The 27,224-nt window shown below is 41.5% G+C and overlaps 1 pseudogene; it reads right to left on the reverse strand.

Annotated features, from left to right (window-relative positions):
- On the reverse strand, window positions 1-27,124 carry LOC133028240 (transient receptor potential cation channel subfamily M member 4-like; annotated as a pseudogene).
- Between the last annotated feature and the right edge of the window lie 100 nt (window positions 27,125-27,224).

The raw sequence follows: 27,224 nt of genomic DNA on the forward strand, positions 1-27,224 counted from the left end.
TCAGGTGGAACTGGCAGAAGAAGGGAACACATCTGTGCAGAGAAAGAAGCAAAATCATGCATCTTAAGGGGGAGGGGGGGGGGGGGGGGCAGCGAACACACACACGTGACTAAACAACATGCAGAGAGCTGTGTGAAGGCATGCTCTGGATTTGGAGGTACCTCTTTGTGAAGGTGGAGGACGATGAGGTTTAAACGTGCTGCTTTGAGCCAAAGTGTCCACCATCCAGCTGAGAGCGCTGGAGCAATACTCCATCTGAAATAAAGAAAATTCACTGTACATTAGAAAACTGTAATTTCTAAACCATCAGGTTCCTTGCGGTCTGGGTGGGGGTTATCACAGAGTTGTCCATGTGATAGTGAGGTCATGGGTGGGAGAGCCCTTCCCTCGAGGGAGAAGTAGTTCAGATTTTTAGGTGGTGTGCCGACATCCACTGAGAGATGTCAGTCATCCAGTCAGAGATTTGTGCTGCTGCTGTCCTTTATCAAGATGGTCGGTAGTTCAATCCCAGTCGACCCTATTGCGCGTGCTGAAGGGTCCTTAGGCAGGATACTGAGCCCCTCTTTATATGTATGACGACTAATGGCAAAAGAATAATGACATGTACCTCGTTCTCCAGAGCCCTTAGCCTGTGGTCAACGTCTCTGGTGTCAGTCAGGTGTTTCATCACGCCATCCACTCTGAAAAAGGAGACGTTCACCTCAGTAAAAGAATATGAATTTCACTGCTAACGCGTGGGAAGGTGTAAGTAGGTGCACTCACTTGACCGACATCCGTTTAAGCCTCTCGGAGTCGCTGCTCTTCTGGATCTTGGTCTGGGCGATGAGGAAGTCCTCCTTCTGAATGGTTTCCCACGTCATCAGCCTGTTCGCCACTTTCCCTCGTAGCTGCAACACTGAGAGAAAGAGAGATTCAGGTTTTTACATCAGATTTGTTCAGCTCAGTTCAACTACAGTGCTTCCTGAACCAAGCCAGTAAATCCTGGCTGTTGCAGAAATATTAAGTTTGTATTTCTGGTTTCAATCAGCAATTAGTGTGTAACAACTTCACTATATTAATTTAAAGATGTCTATTGTAGCACTGACCAAAATGGTGGATCTTGATGGAGGGCACCTTGTGGATAATCCTCTTAATAAACAGATTGATGTGAGAGATGATGATGAAGGGAGGAGCCAGCGAGGGACGGGAGTGGTACTGAACAATCAGGTTGTAGCGCTGCAATTTCCAGTAGATGTCGCTGTTCTCCTGCACCTCATTGAAGGTGTAGCTGAGTGAACACAAACAGCGTTACTATGAGGGTTGCTCAGCCATGTAGACAGATTGATTGACACCCGTCTCCTCGTCCTTTTACCTGAACATGGCGATCAGCAGGTTGACGAGCAGGATGTTGGTGACGAGCAGGTAATCGACGAACAGAATCACCACCAGCCAGTTACCATACATCGTCCTGCATGGCTCAATAGCGCCCTGGATCAATGTCACATTGTGTGTGCAGTCCCACTCTTCCCCAACTGGAACAGATACAAAATATACGTTACTTATTCTGCTTGCTAGGTAACGTTGTATGCCTATCTCTCGCTTATTTGATCCCAGCTGATTGTTGTGCATGTTGTGCTACAGCTTGATTCAGCTATGGCTGTGGAGACTCTCACCCGCCAGGTTGCTGTGGCTTTACCTTAGCTTGACAGGGCGCTACCTATTGACCCATTACTTCTGAAAATTTGTTTCTGTCATTTGAATTACTAAATTTGTTTATTTCGCCTTTTTAGAGGCCCTGCTCCTTCGTCGGCCGTCATGGCCACTACGCTTAAGGCGGCCCTGCTGTTGTGGCTTTTATGGAACTGTTCTAACTGTTAAAGACTGTCCAGGCTCTAAAGGAAGTGTCCAGCTATTTAAGAAGTGTTATCTCTCTTTAACTGTGGCTCTCCACGCGCAGTTGAGTTGAAGCGTGGAGTGACCACCACGGGGGATGCCTTACTTTTAATAATATCCTAATTCCATTCACATTGTTGTTTCTATTGGTTTGTAATTGGTTTATTTTGTTTTGCTTTGTATGTTTTCTGTTTTTCATCAGTAGTGATTTAGCACTGACACGTTTTATTTGTCTTTTTATTGTTGGTCAGGTGCTGTCGACCTTAGGCAGCGACCCAATCCCTGGTGGTGGCGTTTTCTTCACGACCCGTTATGTTGGTTTGCAGTGACACGGGTGGTTAGTTTATTAATCCTTCCATTTTTCCTTTTCTTGGTTCTCGTCGCCATGGTAAGTCCCAGCCCTGTCCATGTGTTGGTCTTGTCTGAAGTGTTTTATTTCATATGTTAATTTGTGCTCAGTTTGTTTAATTTTGCCTTTTGTTGGTTGATGCATTTGAGTGTATTCAAGTTTTTTTCTACAAGTAAAACACGTCTCTTGCCCTGTGATATACACAAACCTGTGCTGTTGCACACACAATAGTTAGTTATTTCCTGGAGGTGAAATTCCCTAGGTGGCGTTGTTGCCATCTCTCATTATCCATGCTTTCCCTCACGCCACACACACACACACACACACACACACACACACACACACACACAGACACACACACACACACACACACACACACACACACACACACACACACACACACACACACACACACACACACACAGATTTACCGTCCATCTCTTCCACAGGGATCTGCCCAAAGATGTGCAAATACATCCTGTAAAAAAAACGGCGTAAGATGCGATCCAGGCTCTGGTCGTAGGAATACAGCAGAGCCTGGTTGGCTAGTCCATACGCCATGAGCCACACCCCCAGGAAGAAGAGGAAGATGAAGACATCCTTCATCTGAAAAGGAGACATCAGAATTGTTTGGTTGTCATTGAGTTGCCATAATGAATTTAGACATTAGTAACATGTCAGCTTGAAGGCATCCTCTCACCATCTTGCCGAGCATGAGGATTTTTGGACCAAGCTGTTTTTGGATGGCAAAGATGTGAATGAGGCGGAGGGTGAACACCATGTAGTCCACACACAGGAATTGCCGGCCATATCCATATGACATGGGGAACATCCTACAGGCACAGAGTGAAGCAAAACAAACTGTGGTAACAGCGACACCCAGTGGCTAGTTGGTAAAATAACAACATGTGCATATTTTGAATGCTGAAATGCTTTTCCATGTCTTACACATCCTAATATACAGTATATGGGTAAACAAGGAAATTGTTGAGGAAAAAAAATCTACCTGACAATGTAGAGGACATATCTATTGACAAATCCTTGATTCACTCCCCGAACACCAGAATTTAATGGATTCTTCCCAGACCCATACCAATATTTTTTGAATAATCCTTCTAGCTAACACACCGACAGACAAACAGTGACAGAGGTGAAAACACAATATTTATGTTCTGTGCGTCATCACACCTGCAGATTACTCCAATGATGAAGAGAAAGATGGCAATGAGGTCACACTTGCTCCAAACATCCTGGATTTAAACTCTCATCCTCTGTCGACAACTCAGCGACCCCAAAAAGAAAGTCTTGGAGAAGAAAACACAGACTTAACAGATCAGTACATCTTAAAACTTAAGTAATGTTCTGTTTAAAAGATCAAACATTGTTTTATTTTCACCTGTATTTTTACAATTGTTAAATGTAACGATCTGGCACTTTAGTTTATATGTTTAATCTTAATTGTAAAAGTGTTTTCTGTTTTAGTAAATCTCTGCTGTGTGTGTTCGAGTTGTTTTCATGTTTGCACACATTGTTTCTGTTTTATTTTGTAGTCTCTGTTCCTTGTGTGTTGTTTCTGTCTTCACTTCCTGTCTTTGATTGTCTGCCCCAGTCCTCATGTGTTACACCTGTGTTCAATTGCCCATGCCTTCCCTGTGTGTATTTAAGCCTCTGTCCTTCCCTTTGTCCTTGTCGGATTGTTCTTGTTGCTCTGGTCGTGCTTGTCGTTGATGTTCCATGGTGCTGTCCTTTCCTGGGTTCCTGTCCTGCCCTGTCCTGATCTCCTGAGCCTCTGCACCTCTGAATCCCCTGTGTAAGCTTCCTTGTGTTTTTTGTTTCTCCCCTTCAGTGTTTATGTTTTGTGTTTTTGTCTAGTTAAGACTCTTCTTATATGAAATACTCTTTTTGTTAAAACCTCTGCTCCTGGGTCCTACTGCTTCCACTAAACCTGACTTCTTATTTTTTTTACAATTGTTAGAGGTGAAGTTGATTCATTAACTATGAAGCGTCCCATTAAACGTCTCTTTGCACTCACCTCTCGGATCTCCTCACACACGATGGTGAACACCCAGAAGTACAGCACGTACTCGGTGGCAGCCGGACCATCGGGCGGAGGGAGCTTGAAGTCCACCAGCAGCACGTAGGCGAAAAGCAGGAGGAAGAGGAAGTACATCAGGACGTTGCCCAGAAACGAGGTGACTGGTGCGAACCAGTAGGTGCCATCTCGACACGATAAACGGGCACTTTGGTGGCCTGGGAGTCTGAGGTATGCCTGTGAGGAAGGTCGGTGGACATTGGATTACCGGCCCATTACAGATGAATGAAATAATTTCTTTCTCAGAGCATGAGGCGACAATGGAAACGCTGATTGTTAACTTCAAAATCGATGCAAATGAAGGTCCTGCCTGACATCAAACATAAAAATGAGTCTGGACTAGGGTTGCAAAGGGGCGGAAACTTTCCGGAAACTTTCCGGAAACTTTCCATGGGAAGTTTAGCTCGGGAATTTGGGGAATTTTGAAAAAAAAAAAAAAAATACGCAAATTAAACGCTGAGCAATAAAAACATCATTCAAAACACTATTTTAAAGATGTATGGAATGCAGCACACGCTGCAAGTTGAATTCCAACCCTCCACTGGGCATTCTTACACCACATGCACAGATAATTCCCAGCATCCTGCACTCTACAGCAGGGCTGATTGAGGCCTGCTGTAGAGTGAAGGACTAGTCAGGTAAGTTTCGATGATATCACTGGGGAAAATATATTAGCATGCTGATTGAGGATTGTTCATCTGTTCATCTAGCCTTTTTCCATTCATTTATCCATCAATTGTAAAATATGTTTACAGACTATTCCAATTGTTTGGCTAACTTTTTATATCTCTGGCATTGCATTAGCTTTTTTTTACAAACTTTTTTCTCATCTTATCTACAGAACAATGCCACGTGCACTATCTCATGTGTGGAGACATTTCACCCAATCCAATGTAGAAGGAAAGGCTGTGTACATTTGCAAATACTGTGAAAAGACCTATGTTAAGAATGACACAAAGATGCAGAAGCATATAGTCAAGTGCCCAAAGTTTCCTCAGGGCTCAAATCAGCCTATGACAAAACAAAATGTTAATATTTATGTCTGTATGACAAGGTAAATACAGTTAGTATAAATCACCCACAACATTTCCAGTTTATTCCCGCTAATTTCCGTATATTCCCGTTAATTCCCATGGAGAGTTTCCAACTTTGAATATTCCCGGAATTTTGCAACCCTAGTCTGGACGGAGCAGGCAGAGGCACCTGGTGTGTGTCCATGTGGTTGTGTATTTTATTTCCTCTGTGAATCCCTTCAACATTGCATTGACAGCTAAACTTTCAGGAAACTTTCGTAATGACGTTCAGCATCAAGCGTCAGGCACGACCAGCGTCAAGCGTTAATGTTACGTGTGAGTCCTGCGTTAGAGGTCCTGGACCCACCTTTGAGGTGTGCTGCCCTCGGATTGATTTCATCTTGTGAGACAAGAATCACATACAAAGCAGTTGTTCCAATTCAAAGCTGCATCCGACACATCCATTCAGTTGCATTTACATGATAAAAAAAAATCAAAACCCGGATCCTTGATACAGCTGATCTACAGAAAACCCCTGAGTTATGCAAGTAGGAGTATTACATATGCTTGATGTCGGAAAAGGAGGAGACTGTGGTGCCGTAGAGGCTGTCGCTGTCCAGTCCTTGTGCATCCTTGTTAGGCTTGCCCTCCTCCTCTGGCTCCTGGTCCTCGTGTTTCCTATGTTGCAAAGTTTTAGGAGAGATAACACTCTATTGAACAGGCATTTTTGTGTGGGGAAATCTATATCCTCTGGATACTCATCACAAAGAACAGTGTTGTCAAAAATCACAGTGTGGTACACGTGGACTTTACCTGAAGGAGATTAAGTTTGTGTAGCAGAGGAAGGGGCAGAAGAACGTGAGCACCAGCTTCCACACCTTTGTGTTCCTCTTCATGTCACCCCACCAGATCTGCGACAACAGAGACTGGAGAAGGGGAGACCATTTATGGTGTCTTTATTATTTATGTATTATAACAACAACTCACAGCTTATTACAGCAGATTCCCATATGAGGAAGAGCACAAGGGGGTGATTTATTTATCTTTAACATTAAATACCGGCCGAGCTTTAATAGAAGTGGTTACTGTTAGGGTTTCAAATTTTAGCTAGTCTGTGTCTGACTGAACTCTTTGCAATAAAGCAGGAGCGGGGGGCATGCACAGTTTGGGTCAGATATTATGCCTTCATACAAATGATTTATAAACAACCGTTGCTGCTTGGTGTTAATCTTTTACTTATTCTCATTTCTAACTTTTGATATTAAAACATAATTCCCTTAGCTGCATTAGACATCAGCAGTCCCATCTGGGGAGAGTCAGACTGACATTGTTTGGGTTTAGTTGTTTCAAATGTTTACACAAACAGAACATACTGCCGATAAAGCAGGAACACAATATTCTCTTCTCCAATGGACAACCACTGGCCCTCATGGCATCAGCTGTGTCAAGGCCTTTCAAGAAGTGAACATTTTTGTCTAGCAACTCTCAGAGGAGGCTTGAGATTGGGAGTGGCTCCTGTTCACTTCTGTATTCCAGTGCCAAGAGGATGGACTACGCCTGCCCACTATCGAGGAAGAACCAAGGACTGTTATAAAATAAGACAGACGCCGGCTGTTTGATGCGTTTTGATGCGACTCAAGACTGTCGAGTGCTGCTAGAGTGCCGGGCATTGTGTTGGATGCCCATTGTTTTGCTGTTCATACCTTTCATTGCTTTCTAAATAAATACTTGATTGAACCAAACTGAGTTCGGCTCATCCTCTCATATTTAGGATAAACGACCACGCAACGACAAATTTGGTGACCCCGAAGTGATCCTTAAGAAGATTTGACCGACATGATACTTAAGAGAAGTTTTGACCGACGTGATCCTGAAGAGAAGTTTTTTGACCAGAAAGGCTGGAGACCCCAAGGACGAGAATGCTCCTATCGATTCTCCACATACTTAAACCAAGAGGTAAGCAGAAACCTTTTAAAACAAATTCTGTTTAGTAATAGATTATGAGTGTGCGGAGAGGAGAAAGAAGGTAAAATAATGTGTAGTATTTCTTTGGGAAGCAATGAAAGAGTACGGCAAAGCAATGTTAATCAAGGGAATAAAAACTGTATAGAGGATTCCCGGTTTTGGCGCAACAAATACAAAAAATTGACGATTCAAATAATTGTTTGTAAATACTGCAACCTAAGTTAGTTAGGGTGTGTCCGGAGGAAGCGGTTAGCCTGCACCGGCGAAGTGAGGGACAAAAACTGCCAAATACACTGTTGCTTAATCGGGGCCTACCATAGAAGATTCAGGATCCACGATTGCAGTGGGATCTGGAGATGGAGTGCCTGTTCTGACGAGAACAGGTGCTTAGCGGGCCAGATACACTGTTGAATCGATCCTGAAGAAAAAATAATAAGGAACCGAGAAAATATTGTGTGCTGGAGATGTGGTGCTGTTATGACTAGACCAGACGCTTAACTGAAACCAGTCACAACCTTTGGATCGGCCCTTGAACTTGAAGATGAAACGGCTGTGAAAATATTGTAATTCTGTACGTGGCATCTGCTCTGACGGGACTGAAGATTATCGAGCCAGAATGCAACTTTGAATCAAGTCTAAGATTAGTTAACGCGACTCAGGTAATCACATATGATAATTCTGCACCAGTCACCTGTACTGACAAGACAGGAGCTTGACTGTCAGAATTTACCGTTGCTTGAGTCGAGCTCAAAATGAATAGACGCCAATATCATAAAAATATTATTGTGAGCATATTTGAATTGTCCTAATAATAACTGCATGTGAAGTAACTAGTGTGAATGAAAGTGTGTGTGTGGAAAACGAGAGAGGAGGAGAGAAAAAAAGAGTGAAGGTCAGCTGGCTGACAGACAGAGAAAAAAACTGACTGAGACATAGGAAAAATTAGACTAGAAGTGGTATACGGCACGCCTGCCATCTGATGTATGTTGTATGTATGGACGGTAGGGGTAAACCTGTAAAGGACTTGCCAAAGAAAGTAAAAGAATGTTGACTGAAGGCTGGAGAGATGAAGTAAATACGAGAAAGATAGTTATGGTTAGCAGGGTTTCCCCCAGTGCGTTATAGGGAAACATCGAAGTAGCGGATTTAACCCAAAGTGGTTAGGTGAACCTAAATTTAGTGGATGGCTCTTCAAGACCGAGTATGGTAAGCATGTTTTGTACTATTAAAATATCAACAATAGGAGCCTGCATAGATAACTATCTCTCACTAAACACGGATGAAACAACCGCCAGTGTAAGGTGGGAAGCATCCAAGGCATATATAAGGGGAGAAATTATTAAATATACAAGCTCAAAGACTAAACAGAACAAAAAGGAAATGCAAACATTGGAAGGACAGATTAAAACACTAGAATTAGATCTTTATGAGAATAATGACGAGGACAAACAGCAACAATTAACAGTAATGAGAGCTGAATACAATAAACTCACAACTGACAAGGTTGCTAAAAACCTCTTATGGACCAAACAAGCATACTATGATCAGGGTGAAAAGCCAAGCAAACTACTGGCTTAGCGGGTTAAGAAAATGCAAGCCGAAAGAACAATTAACAGTATAAAGACAATTTCAGGCGATTTAACAACAGACCCAACTGAAATGAATGCTACCTTCAGAAACTTTTATGAACTATTGTACGAATCAGAATATGCAGGAGCTACACAACAACAAACATTTCTCGATCAGCTACAGTTCCAGAGCTTATCTGAAGATGAAAAGGAAGCACTGGACGGGACATTAACAGTTGAGGATCTTTATGACGCCATGAGCAGTATGAACAGTGGGAAAGCACCTGGTCCCGACGGGATAGAATTTTATAAGAAGTTTAAACAGAAATTTGCGCAACCTTTATTAGATATGTTTAACGAATCATATAAAACAGGAACTCTTCCACCATCGTTAAGATTAGCTATGATAACTGTGATACTTAAACCTGACAAATCACCAACCAGTTGTTCATCTTTCAGGCCCATTAGTTTAATGGGATGTGATACAAAAATATTAGAAATACAGAAATATTGACTAATACAATTTCTAAACCTTTCAGTTTACAACGCTCAACCAGGCAAGGCTGCACTTTGTCTCCTCTGCTCTTCACTTTAGCAATAGAACCTCTCGCGATCGCAGTAAGGACACCTAGGAATATATCCGGCATCAGGATTTGGGACATAGAGCATCATATAGCATTATATTCTGATTTTATAATTTTTTTCTTAACGAACCTGAGGAACAGTATTCCAAATTTGACTCCTGTACTCGAAAACTTTGGAGAGTTTTCTGAATATAGAATAAACAAATCTAAGTCAGTATTATTATTCCTAAATGAAGAAGAAAGACGCAACCCCAAAATAAATACACCATTTATGGCCACGCAGGATTGATTTAAATATCTGGGTATTAAGATTGCCCCAAAACTTGGCGACATTGTCCCTATAAACTATATCCCTCTCGTAGACGAAGTGACAGAAAAGTTGGACCGGTGGTCTAAATTGCAGATATCAATGATTGGTCGTATAAATCTTATTAAAATGTCTATTATACCCAAATTTATATATATTTTCCAAGCACTCCCGCTTCCATTACCAAGTAACTTTTATAAAACAACTGATAGTATATTTAGCCAGTTCATTTGGAACAATAAAAAGGGTAGAATCCGGCTCAAGTTATTATATTTACCCTATGAAAGGGGAGGACTTCGGGTCCCAAACCTGAAATGGTATTATTGGGCTACTCAATTAAGTTCTGCAATGTACTATTTTTCTTCAACCACAACACCTCCTTGGGTAAATATTGAACAAAAATTAGTGTCAGATTTGCCCATAAAGCAGTATTTATATTCCTCAGATATCAAGACACTGAAAAAACAGACAAGAAACCCTTTTGTTAAAAATACAATATCAGTGTGGTATGCAGCACATAACCTGGTTGATGAAACATTAACTTTGTCACAACTTACTCCTATCTGGGGCAACAGACAATTCAAACCTGGTAGATTGGATGGAGGATTCAAATTATGGGCAGAGAAAGGAATTGGGACCGTTTCGGACCTTTACTTTGAAGGTACCCTTTTCAGATTTGATCAACTTTGTCATAAGTACGGAGTTCCTCAAAAAAAATTTCAAATATTTGCAATTAAGAAGTTTTATTGAAAACAAAATCTGAGACATTCATGGCCATACCCCCGCTATCGATTATTGAGAAAACGGTGATTAATAATTTGAATGGTAAAAAAAATATATCTAGATTCTATAACCTTTTAGCGGAGAACTCAACAGAATCAGCATCAGATAAATTAAATGCGTGGAGAACAGACACACATGAAAATATTAGTGAAGAAGATTGGCGAGAGCATGTTTAAAAGCGCAAAAGAATTAAATTAACACAAGGTTAAAATTGATCCAGTATAAGTGGTTAATGAGGGTTTATATAACCCCTGCAAAACTCCACCATATCTCCCCTAACATCCCGGATGTTTGTGTTAAATGTCTGACTGAAAAGGGAACTTTGATTCACTGCCTATGGGAATGCTATAGGATTTTGGTATTTTGGGAAAATGTGGTTAAATGTTTATCACGGATGGTTAAGTGTAACATTCCTTTGACGTCAACAATCTGTATACTTGGAATATACCCCAAAGACTCCATCAGAACAACAAAGCAATCGAAGATGGTTGACTTTGGACTTCTCCATGCAAGGAGAGTGATTGCACTATATTGGAAAAATGTAGAACCACCATCACTGGCAATATGGAAGAAGGAGTTGATGACTTGTCTTGGACTGGAGAGATTGACATACATTGTTAAAGGTAAACAGGAGGAGTTTGCTTGTATTTGGGAATCATTTATGTCATTTTTGACCAATGAAACGGATAACACTGACTGAACAACAGGTTGTGAAATGATCCTGCCTTTTTTTCTTTTTTCTTATTTTTATTTGTTTTTATTTATTTATTTAATTTTTTACTCCATTAGTTTGATGTCTGTTGTCATTGTCCATTTTATTTATTTATTTTTTCTTTGTCTGTGTGAATGAGTGGCTGTTTGAGGGGATATACATGAAAATGTTTGTAAATTCTGCGTAAAGTTTGATATGCACATGAAAAAAAATATCAACAATATTATGCTCGCTAATTTCATATTGGTTTTTAATTTTGCTACTCAAGTATCATATCAACTGTATCATGACCAGACAAACAAAAGTATGTAGGTGCAATTTGAAAAACGCAACAGGAAGACTGCTATTTTGCATTTAGTGGCCATTTTGGTCATATTCCACATTTTTACTTATTTATTATTATTATACAATCGGTGTATCGGTGTTCAAGGTTCATGTGGGCCAGGGCATCTTTAAGGTAAGCAGCAGAAGCAAAATGTTGAATAGAAATGTTTGTTTTTTTAACTTCTGTTTTCCTAACACTTTTTACTCTTTGCTTTATCCTACTAGGATAAGTCACAGTTGGAGGTAATGCAGGAGCTGGCCTTTGACTTTGATGAGCTGAAGCTCCTGTACCCAAACCTGGCCCAGCTCTCTGCCATTGCACTGACAATTCCTGTGTCAAGTGTCAACTGCGAGAGAGATTTCTCAGCTATGAACAGGGTGAGTATTTTGTTTTCACTTTTCTGCTAGCAGTTTAAGTAGGTACACATTTGTTTAATGTCAGTTATGTGATTATTTTTCAATAGATCAAGACAGACCTCAGGAACAGGCTGCAGGGGAAAAGCCTAACTGCCTGCCTCCGTATAAAAATAAATGGTCCCTCTGTGGCTGATCTTGACTACAGTATGGAGGAGTTCTTTCAGAAGCCGAGACGGATCACTTGCCGTGATCCAACCTGCACCCTGTGCAAGAAGTAAAAGAGGTCACACAGCATACCTCAGGCCCTGAGATCCCTGTTCCCCCTTGGCCATGTTTGCACTTTTTTATTAATGTTAATTTATTTTACTTTTAAATGTGACCAGAAATGGCTTGTTTTTTTAGATTCACTTACATTTGACTTGAAAACGAATTGAAAATATTATTTTTTACAAAAACAGTCGGCCGTCGGTCGGCCGCCGGTTGGCTTCTCTAGCGGCCCTACCACCAGGCTTAGCAAGTTTTCTGGGGGAAACCCTGTGGTTAGTAAGAAGAAAGATCTGTAGGAGCGAGATGTTTCAATCCAGTGATATCTTGCTCTGAGATGGATAATAGAGGGTAAAACTTGAGTGGTAAAAGAAAGTAGGGGAAGACATGTGGGAATAGAAGGTTTTCGTAGGTGCATCATAAGGAGGCTTGGTTGTTTGTTTTTTACTATTGCTTCACTGAATAATTAACATTACAATTTGGCACAAATTGGTTGTTTCGGATATTTCCAATATATCTGATCCATTAGAGGAAAAGAAAAAAGTTCTGGCCTCCAAATTTCTATATAAAATCCAATCACTTAAATATCTTATCTTTATTTTTTACCTCACACTGCAGGGATATAAGTAGATACTAGAGATGAGCCGGATACTCTGCTGAAACGAGTATCCGGTACGGATAAAGCACTTTTGCCGAGTAAGATTATTATACGAGTAATCTGAGTCATTATCTGTGCTCGGACTGAATGAAAATCCTCACACAGCGTCACAGCGCTCCTCCCGTCACACACGGCTCTGCTCACTCACTCACAGAACAGCTCTCTGTCTCTCAGTCACTCAGGTTCACTGCGCATCGGGACTGTTCCATAGGCTCAGTCAAGGAAGCAGAAATGATTCGTTCATTTCCCGACGGGGTCTTCGGGTACGAGTCTTTGGAAAAATTTTCACGAGACCTGCATTGGCTCAGTAGAGGAGCGCTGGAGATGCGAGGGACGTTCACTGTCTCCCGGAGAAATGAACACTCTGTGTTTTTAGTATGGAAAGACGTGAATTGTATTTGTTCACGGGTCATGGTGACTGGTTTTGTTGTTTTCACTTTACATTTACACTTACTTTACAGTAAAGTAAACCTCTATTAAATACAGTACAACATGACAGTTTGTATGGTTTTTGGAAATTGTCATTTATTATCACACTGGCATTTCATTATCACGGCAAACAATTACACTGCACTAAACTTTAAGTGTTAATGTAAGGTGAAAATAGCAAGGCCAGTCTGTGTGACTTGTGAACGAATGTGGATTGCGTCTTTCTGTGCTGGGGACACAGAGTGTTCGTTTCTCCGGGAGACAGTGAACGTCCCTCGCATCTCACACACACACACACACACACACACAAACACACACACACCTGGTGTGGAAATAATTAAAAAAAAATTAAAATTAAAAAAAATCATAAAAAAATTTCAAAGTTAAAAAAGAAAGTTATGTTGAACCAGCCCACTTCCGGGTTAAATCACACCCACTTCCGGGTTAGGCCCCTCCCACTCCGAGTACGGATACGGATAATTCATATGGTTAACAGATACAGATAATGCTGTACTCGCTCATCCCTAGTAGATACCAGTTAAATACTTCACAATTTATTAATTTGATTCATAATAAAACTTCAAGGATGAGTGATTAACCAAACCACACAAAATCACATTAATGTGTCCTTTAAAAACCCATCACTGTACAGTTAAGGTGCAATGTTTTTTAATTTTCTTTCTCTGTTTTGTATTATTTTTAAGCCATTTACACCCTTACAAAAGTTTACTCGTCATTACACTGCACATAAGCATCGACTTGTTCCACTGTTGCCTTCGATATGTTCGTCAGAAAACAAACCTGTACTCCGTCGTTGCTGAAGAAAAGCCGAGCGTCAGCGCCTATGCCCATCTTGAGGCAGGTCGTACCCCCCCAAACAGGAGACTTCCTGATCAGCAGAGTGAACGAGCGACTCTCATTGCTCCGATAGCAAGAGCTGAAGACGTCTGAGGGGCGGAGAAGAGAACACATGCAGGGATTACAAAAGTGACTGAATGGATGTGAAGCTTAATGTAAGTGTATTATTTTCTGCAAATTTTTTTTTTAATCAGTCGCTGTTTAATGGAGCTTTAGTAGATGACATGTTCGAGGTCTCACCATGTGCCAGGTTCTCAAAACTCTGGGCCAACTCTTTCATGGAGACCTTGTTCGCCGTCTCAGTCACCAGCTTGGAAAGTTCTCTCAGGATCTTACAGCCGCTCAGAGCGCTCAGCACCGACTCCCCCGCCTGACACAAACAATGACGGATATCAGATAAACTGGTACTGGTAGGATACAGTGTTTTGCATTTAAGTCAGTTGTGATGGTCATAGAGCAGACAAGAAATTAGTGTGTAAGCGCCAACAAGTCACGGGGGGGGGGTGTCAATTCAAACACAATGATCTTTGGGCTAATGTGTGGTTTCAGTAAGTGTCAGTTCAGAGTTTTACCATCTCCCAGAAGAACGTAGCCATCTCGCTGCAATTCTGCAGAACAGCCCAGATGAAGAGCGACGCCCAGGGGTAGAGGCAGCGTTTATTCCGATACAGGCAGTCGCCACGCAGCAGCTTACTGACGCGCTGGGAGGAAGGAGAAAGATTCACTTAGAGGGCATCGAGTCAAAGGTGATAAGGTAACAGTGACACTTGTGAGCAGAATTTATTTACTTTGAGATACACATGGTGGACTCCTATCACGTGCTTCAGCAAAATTTAAAAACAAGAAGTAAGCAATAAAATTGAATTTTACAAAAAATTTCCTTTTGTTGTTATTGTTATAAGAGAAAAAAAACTGATATCGTCAAAGGTTTTTTTTTGGCTGAGTTGTTGAATTGGATTGTTTTAGATTGAATAAAGTGGTCACTGAGTGTCTGTATATTCGTAGGTTGAGCATACCCTGAGTGTCTTCCTCTTGGAAGAGATCTGTTCTAAACCCAGTGCTTCGAAGTAGAACGGTTGGCAGACGTCACCCATCAACAGCTCCAGGACTCCTGACACCTGAGACAAAAGGGGGGTTAGAATGACAAGTTAAATGTGAGATGCTTTCAAGTTATTACTGATTGAATTTCAGTAAAACTGGAGGGGTGGAAAAAAAGCTATAAAGAAGAACCTCAAAAAGGCTGATCTCAGTCCCTTGCCCGCGCTTCATCTTGTCCAATTTGGAGGGCGAATCCTGCTGACTCGACAGGGTAGAAGAGGGAGCTGCATTTCCTTGCCGCTCCAGGAGTTGGCGCTGCAGGAGGTAGTAAAGGAGCGTGCCATTTGCCACAGATCGGTACAGGCTCTCCAGCCGGTCGTAGGTCAGGTAGTCCGTGATGTTGAGGCCATTTTCAGTGAAAAGACGCACAAACTGAGGCTTGTCATTGATCAAGGTGTCTGTCATGGAGTCTTCCAAATCTTCATACTGATTGGGTGAAGTTAATTGATTATCGGGAAGGTTTAAATACAGGGTCAATTAAAATATTCACAGCATCAGGAAAACTATTTCATCCGATGTTCCCCCCCCCCCCCTCCTCTCTCCCTCCACTGTATGTCTCCATTGAAGAGTTCGCTCTTGGCAATGTCGACTCTGTTCCATGTGACCGCGAGCTTCAGCTCCTCATTGTAAGGGCTGCCATCCACTGACACACGGTGCTTACTGGCTGAAAAACACCACAAACAGCCAAATAAAAACTTGTGCCATGTAAACAATTTTAAAATACGAGTTAGGTATATCTACCTCGGACTAATGCTTTGAGCAGGACTGTGTTGAAGTCATTTGGAGCCTCCTGCTCCCCGTGGTAGATCGTAATCATATCTCTGTTCTGGTAGATACTCAGAGCCTGAAGAGACAGAATAAGGAGACAGAAAAACACGATGTTTGAAATGAGGACATTATTTTCGGGGAAACAATACTGAAGAGGGTGGTACAGTCAAAGCCATGATATCAGTACGTGTATGGCCTGATGCTGAGTGAGCAGGATATCAAACATGTCAAGGTCTTATCAGAGCATTGAGCTAAGGACCAGGATTAATGAGAAGAAATTAGTAGGATCAACATGAAATCTGTGACTTAGATCAGTCCCTGATACCAAATTACAACACGTTTGGATTTTACACACTGATTACGTTACTGTTTCATTGAAAGATACTGAGCAGAGACACTTGCTGCTTATTAAACTGCAATCTGGAAATTGAAGATTGGTAAGATTGGGAAAGAAGTCCCTTGGAATTCCTTTTCCTGTTCTGCGTGTCAGTAACCGCATGATGTCACTCATGTATTGGTGAATGGATCTTACTCGCTTGACAAGTTTGTCCGTCTCCACTTCGGAAGGGAAATACTTTTTAACCCGTTCGGCCACTCGGTCTTTCAGGTCCACGCTGGAAGCCGCCTCCCCATCCCCCTCGTTGGAGGACTGCACCACGGGCGCCGACGACAGGTTCTCCAAGACGTCGCTCAGGAAGTCGGCCAAACCTCCTGAGCCGGCCAGCACCAGCCAGGGCATGTCGTTTTTCAGAGAGAGATCCACTCTCTGACAGAAGAAAGAAAAAAACATTTCAATAAATAGTATTAGTATTAATAAATTAACTTAACTAATTTGATCATTAAGAGTTGTGACGTACCTCCAGCATGCTCGCCTCCCCAGACACCAGCATACAAAGGACAGGGATTTCAATGCTGCCGCTGCCTGCAGAGACACAAGCATTCTTTTACAAACTCATATAGTGCATCTTTAAATGATTTCCTTTAATGCAAACTTGGAATAATCAAACTGCATATTTCTCAAGCAACATGAGAGCAGAGCGACAGCACAGACACAGAAAGAAGACCCGGTGGAATCTTTAAGACAAATCTCTGCTTGATTTGACATGTTGACGAGCCGTGTCTCAGACTCATGCAGTGGCATGCAGTGGCATGCATCCTGTGGATTCCAGAGGATCGCATGCATTGAAGAGAGATCAGCACAAGAGGCTCAAATAGCTTGAAAATCAAGGTTGAAATCTCAGGGGATAAACAAAACAAAAGCCGAGATGAGATTGTGTGACTCTCACCCCAGATGCCTGTGCGCTGGTGGGAGATGTAGTCCTCCAGTTTGGCCCTGAACACCGTATCACCTCCTCTGCATTCCACGCTCCCGTCGTCTACCAGCAGAAAGGCCTGGTAGTTGTTGTCCAAGCAGCAGGAGTCCCGGGTCGTATTCTGGACTTGGTACTTAGCAGGAAAGCTGCCCTGCAAAGAAAGAAGAATCCCAAAGTGGGTTAGTGCACACTGTCTTCTAATAGCTGTGAAAAGCTGCAGTCCAATGGATACCTGCATTTCAGTGGATACTCTTAGTGTGTTTTAATTTTTAATTTAAAATATTTAGAACATCTGTGTCATATCTCACCAAGTCTTTGTAATTTAAAATATAATTTAAAATACTACCGGATGGCTCACTCCTAAACTTCAAGAATCAGGCTGCAAATCCAGGATTTTCATTAACATTATGGGACATTTTCACAGATTTCCCAGGAAACAAATTCATGGATCTTGATGAAAAATCAGGCCCATTTACGGAACTGATACCTGTGCGCGTGAGAAATTTGTTCTTAGGTTAAGTATTTGCACCTACGCTTTCATCACTTCTATGTCAAGTTCTTTTGTGTCTTCAAATAGCTGAGTGTTAACCAGAGCTCATGTGTTCCCCCGAATGTTTTTGTTTTGATCCGCGGCCACAGCCACAACGAGAACAGCTACTTGAAGTGACCTTAGATGAGGATCACAGTGTGCCACCTGTCTTTGGCACAGAAGATGGAAACAGCCATTGTATGACTCAATTAGGATCGCACCCCAGGGAGCCGTGAATTTTAATGGGGATTTAAAATCATGAGAAGTTCCAGTGAAGATGACAAGCCCAAGGGAAATTGTACAAAACTAAAACACTCAATAAAAATAAGCTCAACTCTGACAAACTCCTCTACAAGTTGAAGCTTCACTGATATAATCAAGATAAAGTAAACGGCGTACGTGGGTTCGACAACACTGTTAAATGGAGCTCAGCGTAAATTCAATAAGGAAGACTTAACCTGCATTCAGATCAGGTGACTGCGGGCGGTCCTAAATTTCGGGAACGCCCTCAGAGGGCTTAACCTGCATCTGTCAGCTGATCGCGGGCGTTCCCAATCATCCAATCAGGCCCACGCGGGATCCTTCAGCCAGTCACACAGCAGCTGTCAAACTTTAAAAATCCCCTCTCTTCTCTTCCTCATCAGTGTCACTTCAGCGACAAGCACAAACCCTCCTCCACCCCAATCTCCTCCAGTACGAGAAGATCATTCTTCACCCCTTCCGGATCCCGATGACATGGATCACGGGCCAAGGCTGCAGCTGACAGCCTGACATCACACCATTACTCGTGGCATCCATTGCACTTCTGTCCGTCCTGGAAGAGGGATCCATCACATGCGGCATTTCCTGAGGTTTCTACGTTTTCCCTTCAAGAAGGGTTTTTCGTAGTTTTTCCTTACTCTTGTGAGGGTTAAGGACAGAGGATGTCACACTAGGACAAAACCCATATATGGGCCATCAAATCGACGATGAACCACCACCAGTGTCTAGACCCCGGGGGGGTGTTTCTGTGCGGTGCTCTGCTCCGCCCCCCTCTATCCCGATGACATCACACAGGGGTCTAGGATGCCAAACACTATACATTTTTACATTCTTGTAAATTGTAAAAATAAATTTGTTAAAAAAATTATCAATTCTCTCCTGATTGAACTGGATTACAACCTCTGTTCCACTTCTGTAGCAGGGTGTGAGGTGTTGATTTAGTTACTTCCCCCTTTGCTTTCACTGTGCGTTTACCTGTGCTTTGTGAGGCTTTCACCAGTCCCTGCCTCAGGACCTCCCGTACCCACGTCTTCACCTTTGTCCTTCCCTCGCCGCCCACTACAGACACCACCAGATTGGGCGGTGGCAGGCCCCAGTGGGTCGTCATCAGGGTGTAGACCATAGACGCAGGGGTGTCCCATGACATGCGTAGGAACTGAGAAAAAAGTGTATATTGCACATTTCAAATAAAGGAACATGAGACAAAAGACAAACTCAGACATAAAAAATTAAGGGTTTTGATCCTGTTCAATATCATGCTGAAGGTGTCTCCAACAGAGCTTCTCAGTACAGATATGTGATCTCAGTGCATGGTGTTTGTGTGGCAGCAGTTTAAAGGTTACACACCACAGTTATTTTATTTGTTTAGCTCTTAGAAGCAGTTTTCTTTAAATCAACCACTACAGATTGAATCATAAACTCTTAGACTGTAGGAATTAAGTGTTCAATAAACCCTCCGGAGAATGTCAACCACATAGCTATGTCTCTTGCTGGCTCCTGCAAACTGCAGCTCTCCAAAGGCATCCGTCGGGTACTCAGACGAGTGCTGGGCGCTGTCCCAGTGGTTGACGATCGCCGTGCTGAAGAAGTCACCGAGAGCCACAGAGCCGTGGACTTCTCTCTTATCCCCACACTGGCAAAAAGCCCCATTACTGAGAGAGGTGAGAAGGTAATACAGCGACTTGAAGAAATCTTGTGATGCATCAGCACAGTGATCAGAGAGACATTATTATCAGAAAGAAAATGTGCTCGGCAAAGTTCACAGTACCTGAACGAATCCTCTACGAAGGTGGAGCACACTCTTTTCTTTATGATTTTGGGGATCCAACTCTGAAAACAATGTAAGCGGGTTAGTAAACTGAGTTGTACGTGACGACCATCACGATTTCAAGACGTTTATTTCTGACCCTGACCTTGTATGCCTGGAAATAAGAGTGTTGGGGATTCTGTTCAAATGAGAAATCTTGACTTTGGCTTGGGAAATACCAGATGATGGGCTGGAGAGTTACGCTGAGCCTAAACACCCGAGTATGACTTCTGACATGGTGCTGCAGTATCATCTTGTGTGCATGTTTGTGTGTGGACATGCGTGTGTGTGTGGGCACGTAGGTATCTTCGGTCTGCAAGACAACCACAAACCTGCCTACTGACACTGAATCTCTTCAGAACTCTGAAATCAAATGGACACTGTAAATAGTAAATCTTAAACTATTTAAAATGAAATAGTTATCTTAAATAGATGCATCCCCAGACAACTGTTTTGAAAGGGATAATCATGTTACCATAATAATGTTATTAGTTACACCAGTGCATGGGAGTGAAACTGCGACTTTTACTTTATGTTTTATTTTTATTATTTAGATGCTGGTGTTGCGATATTATACTAAGGGAAATTGTTAACTTCAACTGTTACAAAGTATAAATAATATAATATATTAACCTAAAGTATAAAAGAATAAGCCTTGTGGGTATAAACTTAAACCATAATAAAAAAATATATATTTTCATCAGAGACTTAACATAACTCACCAAGGAATACGAAAACAGTAAAAACACAGCAGCAAAATCCCCCTAAACAAAACCAAATCAGACCGAAACTGATTTTATTGCTACTTTATTCACAGATGAGGCAACAGATGAAAAAATAAATAAATGCACAAACAAAATCAATGAGAAAAATAAATACATTGAAAAACTGCTTCAAGTAATTTTCTTACGTTATTCAGAAAGAACAAAGGAAGAAAGGAAATAAGTAAACAAATTTAAAATAGATAAATAAATAGTTTCAAGTAATTTCATCACAATACATTTGGAAAGAAAGTATGAAAGGTAGAAATGTATATATAAACAAATGAAATGTTAAGAAAATTGCTTCAAGTAAATTTCCTTTCCATGTTTATTAGGGAGAGAATTAAAGAATAGAAGAACAGAATAAACCAACAAATAAATAAATAAAGCAGTTCATTGAAATGAGAGTTTAATTCTAATCTTCATCTATCCTGATATTATTGATTCTATATTTTCCCCTGGACGTTATAAGGAAAGGTTTTGAGTTGAGTTAAAAAAAGTGAGTACCTGTTGCAGGCCCAGAGGAAAACCCCCAAGCCTGTGCGCTAAGATGCTAGCTAACAAGACCCTTGGACCGTGTGAAGTGGGCCGCAGCCATTTAGAAACTAAACATGGACAACAATTATCCTCAAGCATCTTTTAAAAATACGCTGAGAGTGCATCGGAGCCAGCTACGCGTCAACATCACCCCTCTCGTCGGGGGAGTTACAGGTGACACAATGTTACTTCACGCGATATGTGATTCAATATCAAGAATATTGAGATAAACTGCTTGAGGTGTCAGACTAGAGGAATTCCAGTGTTAATATCAGTTTAACGAGCATTTTGTTCTCTTATACTGTCAGGCAGCAGCCGAAAAAGGACAAGAAAGATGGTTATTGAATCGGGACAAGACACCCGTTTATTTTCCTTCACTCTTCCAAAACTTCTCTCCCCTACAGAACCCACTTCTGTTAGAACCCCTTCAAAACAAGAGGCCCAACCAACACCCTGCTTATAACAGGAACTACACACTAACATTTCATAATAAACCCAAAAAATAAAATAGCTTACAATATGTATGGTAATAGTTGATTCTAGTCCTGTGTGTGGATCATATAGTTGTAATTAAAGGTGTAGGTGGGCCTCACAAATTTTCAGTTTTCAAATTTGGCCTAGGCATTCTTAAGTTTGGGAATGGCTGCCCTACAGTTTTCTTTGCCCAGACGTCTCGAAAGTCACCATGAATTCGAAATTTGAAACCCACCTGGTCCTTTACTTGCCCCCCATCTCCTCCGTGTGTGTCCCTCATGTTGTTGTCTCTTCTCTTCTCCTTCCTTTGCTGCAGTTGTTGGTCTCAGAGAGACCGACGGACAGAGATGGAGGAGAAGACTTCAGGGCTCATTCCTGGTCATGTTCCTCCGGGGAGAAGGCTCGTGTTTGGAGCTAAACTGGACGTGTAGTTTATCTAAGGAGACTCCATTTGTCTTCCTGCAGCCACAGACACTGGAGCAGGGCACACAATGCCACACAGGTGAAGGTGTGGATGGAGAGAGAGGCAGACGAGTTTTAAAAGTCTCCTTTCAAAAGTGGGAGGAAAGCTGGGGCCACGTCCAAGACACAGGGTGATCACACCTGCTACCTGTGGAGAGAGCTGCACCCAACACACAAGGATACTAGTTTTATGGGTTTCAGATTTGAAGACAAGATAAGGAAGATAAATATGTAGGTTGGTATGTAAGAGGGAAGGAAGTAACAAAAGTAGGTATGTAGGTCAGTAGGAAGGTGAGATAGACATAGAGAGCACTGCATGAAAAGAAGAGTTTGTGTCAAGAGTTGCAGGCAATTTTGGGATAATTTCGGTTAACGGCTGTTCAATGCTGTTGAATCTGCATCAGCACAGAAAACTGCCAGGAACTGCCGGGAATTGACGCAGGGTTCCAGTTTCTGGCAATTTTACAAGCCTGAGAATGTTAAGAGGTGACCCCCTGCTCCTAGGCCTAGGGGAGGCTTTCACATGTAAATGACGATGATTTACAAATGCAAATCAGGATAGTTTCACTCAGTGGTGCAGAGGTGACATCTTTTTCTAAAAGGTACTAACTAAGGTACCAACTAAAATATCTGGCATAAGTACACCAGGCTTGAAATAAATATAAAATCTTAATTTGTAGCTAATATAGATTTCCCTTATGAAAGTAAGTGTGCTATAATGAATTACATTGTATACCATGAGCAAAGGTCAATGCTATGAAAAAAATTAGAAACAGTGCAATTTATTTCAACATTTGCCTGTCAAGCTCATCCAAGATAATATGTTGGAATGGAGAGCATGGCACCACTGTACAGTTTTCTAAGAGAAGTCATTCTGCTGAAACCAAAACACTGTGCCTCACATAAAGCATATCAGTTGTGTCATCGCATATCAAAGTCCCAAATATTTGTTCTCCCATACTGGCAAATTCAGCACCATATTCACATATCCATGGCAAATTAAGCTGTTGACTCTGCTGAAATTCCCTCATAGTTTGAACTTCACATGTTTTATTGTTGTTGTTAAACTTCCTCAGTATTCCATTAAAACACTCAACACTCCAAGCGTCTTACAATAAGTGCTTTCAACTATGGGGGTACAAACACAGAACAGCAAGAATCATGCAAGTACATTTACTTAACACCAGAAAGAATAAACTGGGCCTCAGTAACATACTCATCCCATATAAAAGTACTGTTTAAAAACTGTTATAACCGCTGCTTCAAAAGTGAAAAGGACAAAAACTTCCGGCTGGTGTTTTGTGTGGTCCGAACGAGTGACTCTGTTTTCGGTGTAAATAACTTGCTGAAGTCAACGTGACACTGTTTCCATGTAGAAGAAGATGAGCGCGTTGGAAAGCAGAGCCGCGACCCGGTGTGGACGAGTCGAGACGGAGAAGACAGGCGCACAGTTCCAAACTTACGGTAAGAGCTAGGCTATAGAGAGAAGACAGTGCTAACTGCTAAGCTAACTCTTAGATCTGAATAGCGTGTAAACAACTGTTGGATTAGCGAGAAAGTTGCTAAAAGAAGAATAGAGCATCGAGTGCTTGAGCAGAACTGGTGCATGTTTAAATATGTATAGCCTGCTTAAACGTAAGAGTTTGTTCTCGTTGAGTTTTTTCATAAACGTGACTTTTTTTCTCCGGTTGCATTTAGTAGGACAATCCTGTCTCTTCACACCTCTGATGCAAATGGTGGCGCCACGAACCGGAGTGAGGGGAAGATTAAAGAACAGACGCGGTGTGCTGTTTAAAATACATTCTCCAGGTTTACTTTATCTGATCCATTTCATCATTGTGTTTTCACAGCCTGAGCCAACAAGGAGGCAGTCACTGCATATTAGGCCGAGACTCTAGCTGCAAGTCCGGATTGCAGTGCGGAAAATGACACCATTGTAGGCTCTGTAAGTAACTGTTTAGGAATTGTGTTTTTTTTGCTGTGAATCTTTCAACTGTGATGTAGCGAGGCTATTTCCGTTCATTAATAATAAACTCATGTTACTCATGTTGTTTTCAAGCTGCCTGTACTATGACGTACTAAGACACAGTATGAGCCAGTATGAAGGAACTTCCCGTACATCCAACCGGACCTCGCATCTCTCCTGCAGCAGCATTGAGAAGTTCAGGAGTCGACAGAGAAGAAAGAGGGTAAGATTAGATTAATTAGATCCTTTTTCGGTTACATGTATAGGTGTATGTTGTCATTGAACTGTGCTAATTGTACTGATTGTGTTTACAGCTGATTGAAGCAGAACAGATGACATGGATCCATCCTTCCCCAGCCAGGAGCTCACTGACCTGTGTGCCACACTTCAAATAAGACTGAAAGCTACACTGAATTTCACAGCTACACACCACAGAAGTCTACAAGCTTCACCTGGTTAGTATTTCACTGGCTAGGCCAGTTGTTTTTGTACAATAATATTTGTGCAATAAAGCTTTGACTCAACATATACCTTATTCATGTTTTTTCCCTGTACAATATGTTTAACATATAACAACAAACATCAGATTAATGAATGTTTAATCTTCATTAACTGCCAGGAATTAGGTGACTTCCCAGAGGTTTCCTTTGGCAGAAATTCGTCTTTTCGTCTAGTCCCTCTTACAAGAAACAAGTCTCACAAGTGTCTTACAAAGAAACTGAATATTAGTTTTTAATAAAAACATCTTTAAAAATAGTTCAGGAACTGAAACCTATTTTGTTTGAGACACACCTTGGATTCGTTCCATGCAGAACCTGAACGCAGCTAAGGGTGGGGGAATTAAATAATCCTGTAAAGTGACACACTGAGTTCCATGGAGGAGCACAAGTGACAAGGAAATGGTAATAAATCATTTCATTTATTAATAAAAAAAATTTAAAAACACATGCATTAATGCATTTATTTACAAATTTATTCAAGAATCAATAAATGAATAGACTATGTTACAAAGTTGAGCATTTTTAGATTTCGATATTTTAATGGGCAATGAGAAAGAATTATAAAAATACTCGTGACACTTGTTCACAGTGATGTCTCATCTGTGGATTATACATTTACACATACAGTTAAACCATATAAATGTTTGTTTTATCTCATGTGAAGACTATTTTTTTTTTTTTTTACTTTATTCATCTTAAATCAATTAAAATCCCATAGGAACTGATTTGGTGCAATAGAATAATTATTATTCTCTGTTTTGTTGATGGACGTCGATAGAGGCTTTGCAGGGATCCATGTTAGAGCCTTAAATCAAACTACCTGTTCCTTTTAGATGTAGTAGAGTAAAGTTATTGTTAAAAAATATGACTTTTTTTTACCAGTATTTGATGCCCTGTTAAAGAGTCTTGAGGCTTCACTTTAACCTCCTAATATACACTGATCAAAGATGAGACATTAGAGAGCACCAGGTTTTATTTCGTGCAACAACAACTTTTCAAACATATTCCAAGGCAACTTGGGAACATCGCTAAAAGGTTTATTGGAATAAAGATTCGACATTTGTAAACAGGAAGTAGCTTGCTGAAGCAGCACAGTGGTGGTATGGGAGGACGTTGTCTCTTGTTTTATTAACTATTGAATGTATCCTCTGGAGTGATGGAATTTGCACGTGTGTGTGTGTGTGTGTGTGTGTGTGCGTGCGTGCGTGTATGGAGAGGACGGGTGGGAGGGGGGGGCCTCAGTGGAGACCTCAAGAGACTCAGAATCACGAGAGACATATGGGACCCTGGCCGACTCAGGAAGAGACGGCCAGGCTATTTCTTTTTATCAAGACTCATGAATTATTCCCTAAGAAAAATGTGAAAGAAAACTTGCAATGTTAAGCATCCATATATCTGCATCCTTACTGCAAGTTTCAAGGGAATCTATTTGGTCGTTTTTGTGAAAGCTTGCAGAACTTGGTGGAAGTAATTAAAAAATCTAGCTAATGATTTCACAGTAAATTAATTCTCTCTGTAACTCAATCTAATGTAAAAGCTGCTTGAAACTCTGGACTGCATGTGCCACAAAGGGTCTACTGCACATGAGGGCGGACCCATTAGAATGAAAGCATTCACTAAAAGAACATATGATATGATAAAGAATTATGCAACGTGAGCTAATAAAATCTTAAATAACATCTTAATAATGACCAGAGTCTCAACAGCGAGCGTGAAATCTGCCCCTCAATCCCGAAGCTGAGCGAAGCCCAACAACATGATGTATGGAATGGATGCAAATAGAAGGAAATGGAGATGGGAGTCCCTGTCCCATACGCTGTGTGCTAGAAGAACAGACGTGAGCAGCTGACATTCCACATGGTTTTACACTTGAATGATTTTAATCCAGGGTTGCGATTGAGACAAAGAGAATGTGTGAAACAAGGAGCGTACACATTAAACTAACTGGGGTACAGTCATCAGCAGTGACATAACATGATCACGTAACATGGTTGCAAGTTTGCACATGCAGCTGTCACGCAACGAGAAGTGCACTGCAGAATGTGATGACACCACCTCTCTCTCTCTGTCTGTGTGTGAGGCGCTTGTGCGACTGACAGGTGGCCCGTGTCCTGTTATTTTATCCCAAATATGAGAGGAGCCGATCTCAGTTTGGTTCAATCAAGTATTTATTAAGAAGCAATGAAAAGGTATCAAAAGTTGCAGCAAAGCAATGGGCACCCAATGCACAGCCCTGGCCCTCTAGCAGCACTATAGGGCCGGTAATCAAGAGTCGCACCGCACAGACAGCGGTTGTAATATTTTATAACAGTAGTTATAATTTGATTGGTTAATACTGAAGGGGAGTCTTCCTTGATGGTGCACAGACGTAGTTCCAGCCTCTTGGCACTGGCATCAGGAAGTGATGAGGAGCAGTTCCCTGTGTCGCTCCTTCTCTGATAGTTGCTGGGAAAATCTTCACATAAACAAGCCTTGACCCAGCTGACGCCTTGTGGGTCGGTGTTGATGTTCATTGGAGTAAAGAATATTTTGCTCCTGCTTTATCGGCTGTAGGTTTTGTTTGTGTAAACATTCGCATCCTCCAAACAAAACAACGCCTTTCCATCTGCCCCC

This window comes from Limanda limanda, chromosome 21 (genome assembly GCF_963576545.1).
Source record: "Limanda limanda chromosome 21, fLimLim1.1, whole genome shotgun sequence".
Classification (NCBI taxonomy): Eukaryota; Metazoa; Chordata; class Actinopteri; order Pleuronectiformes; family Pleuronectidae; genus Limanda; species Limanda limanda.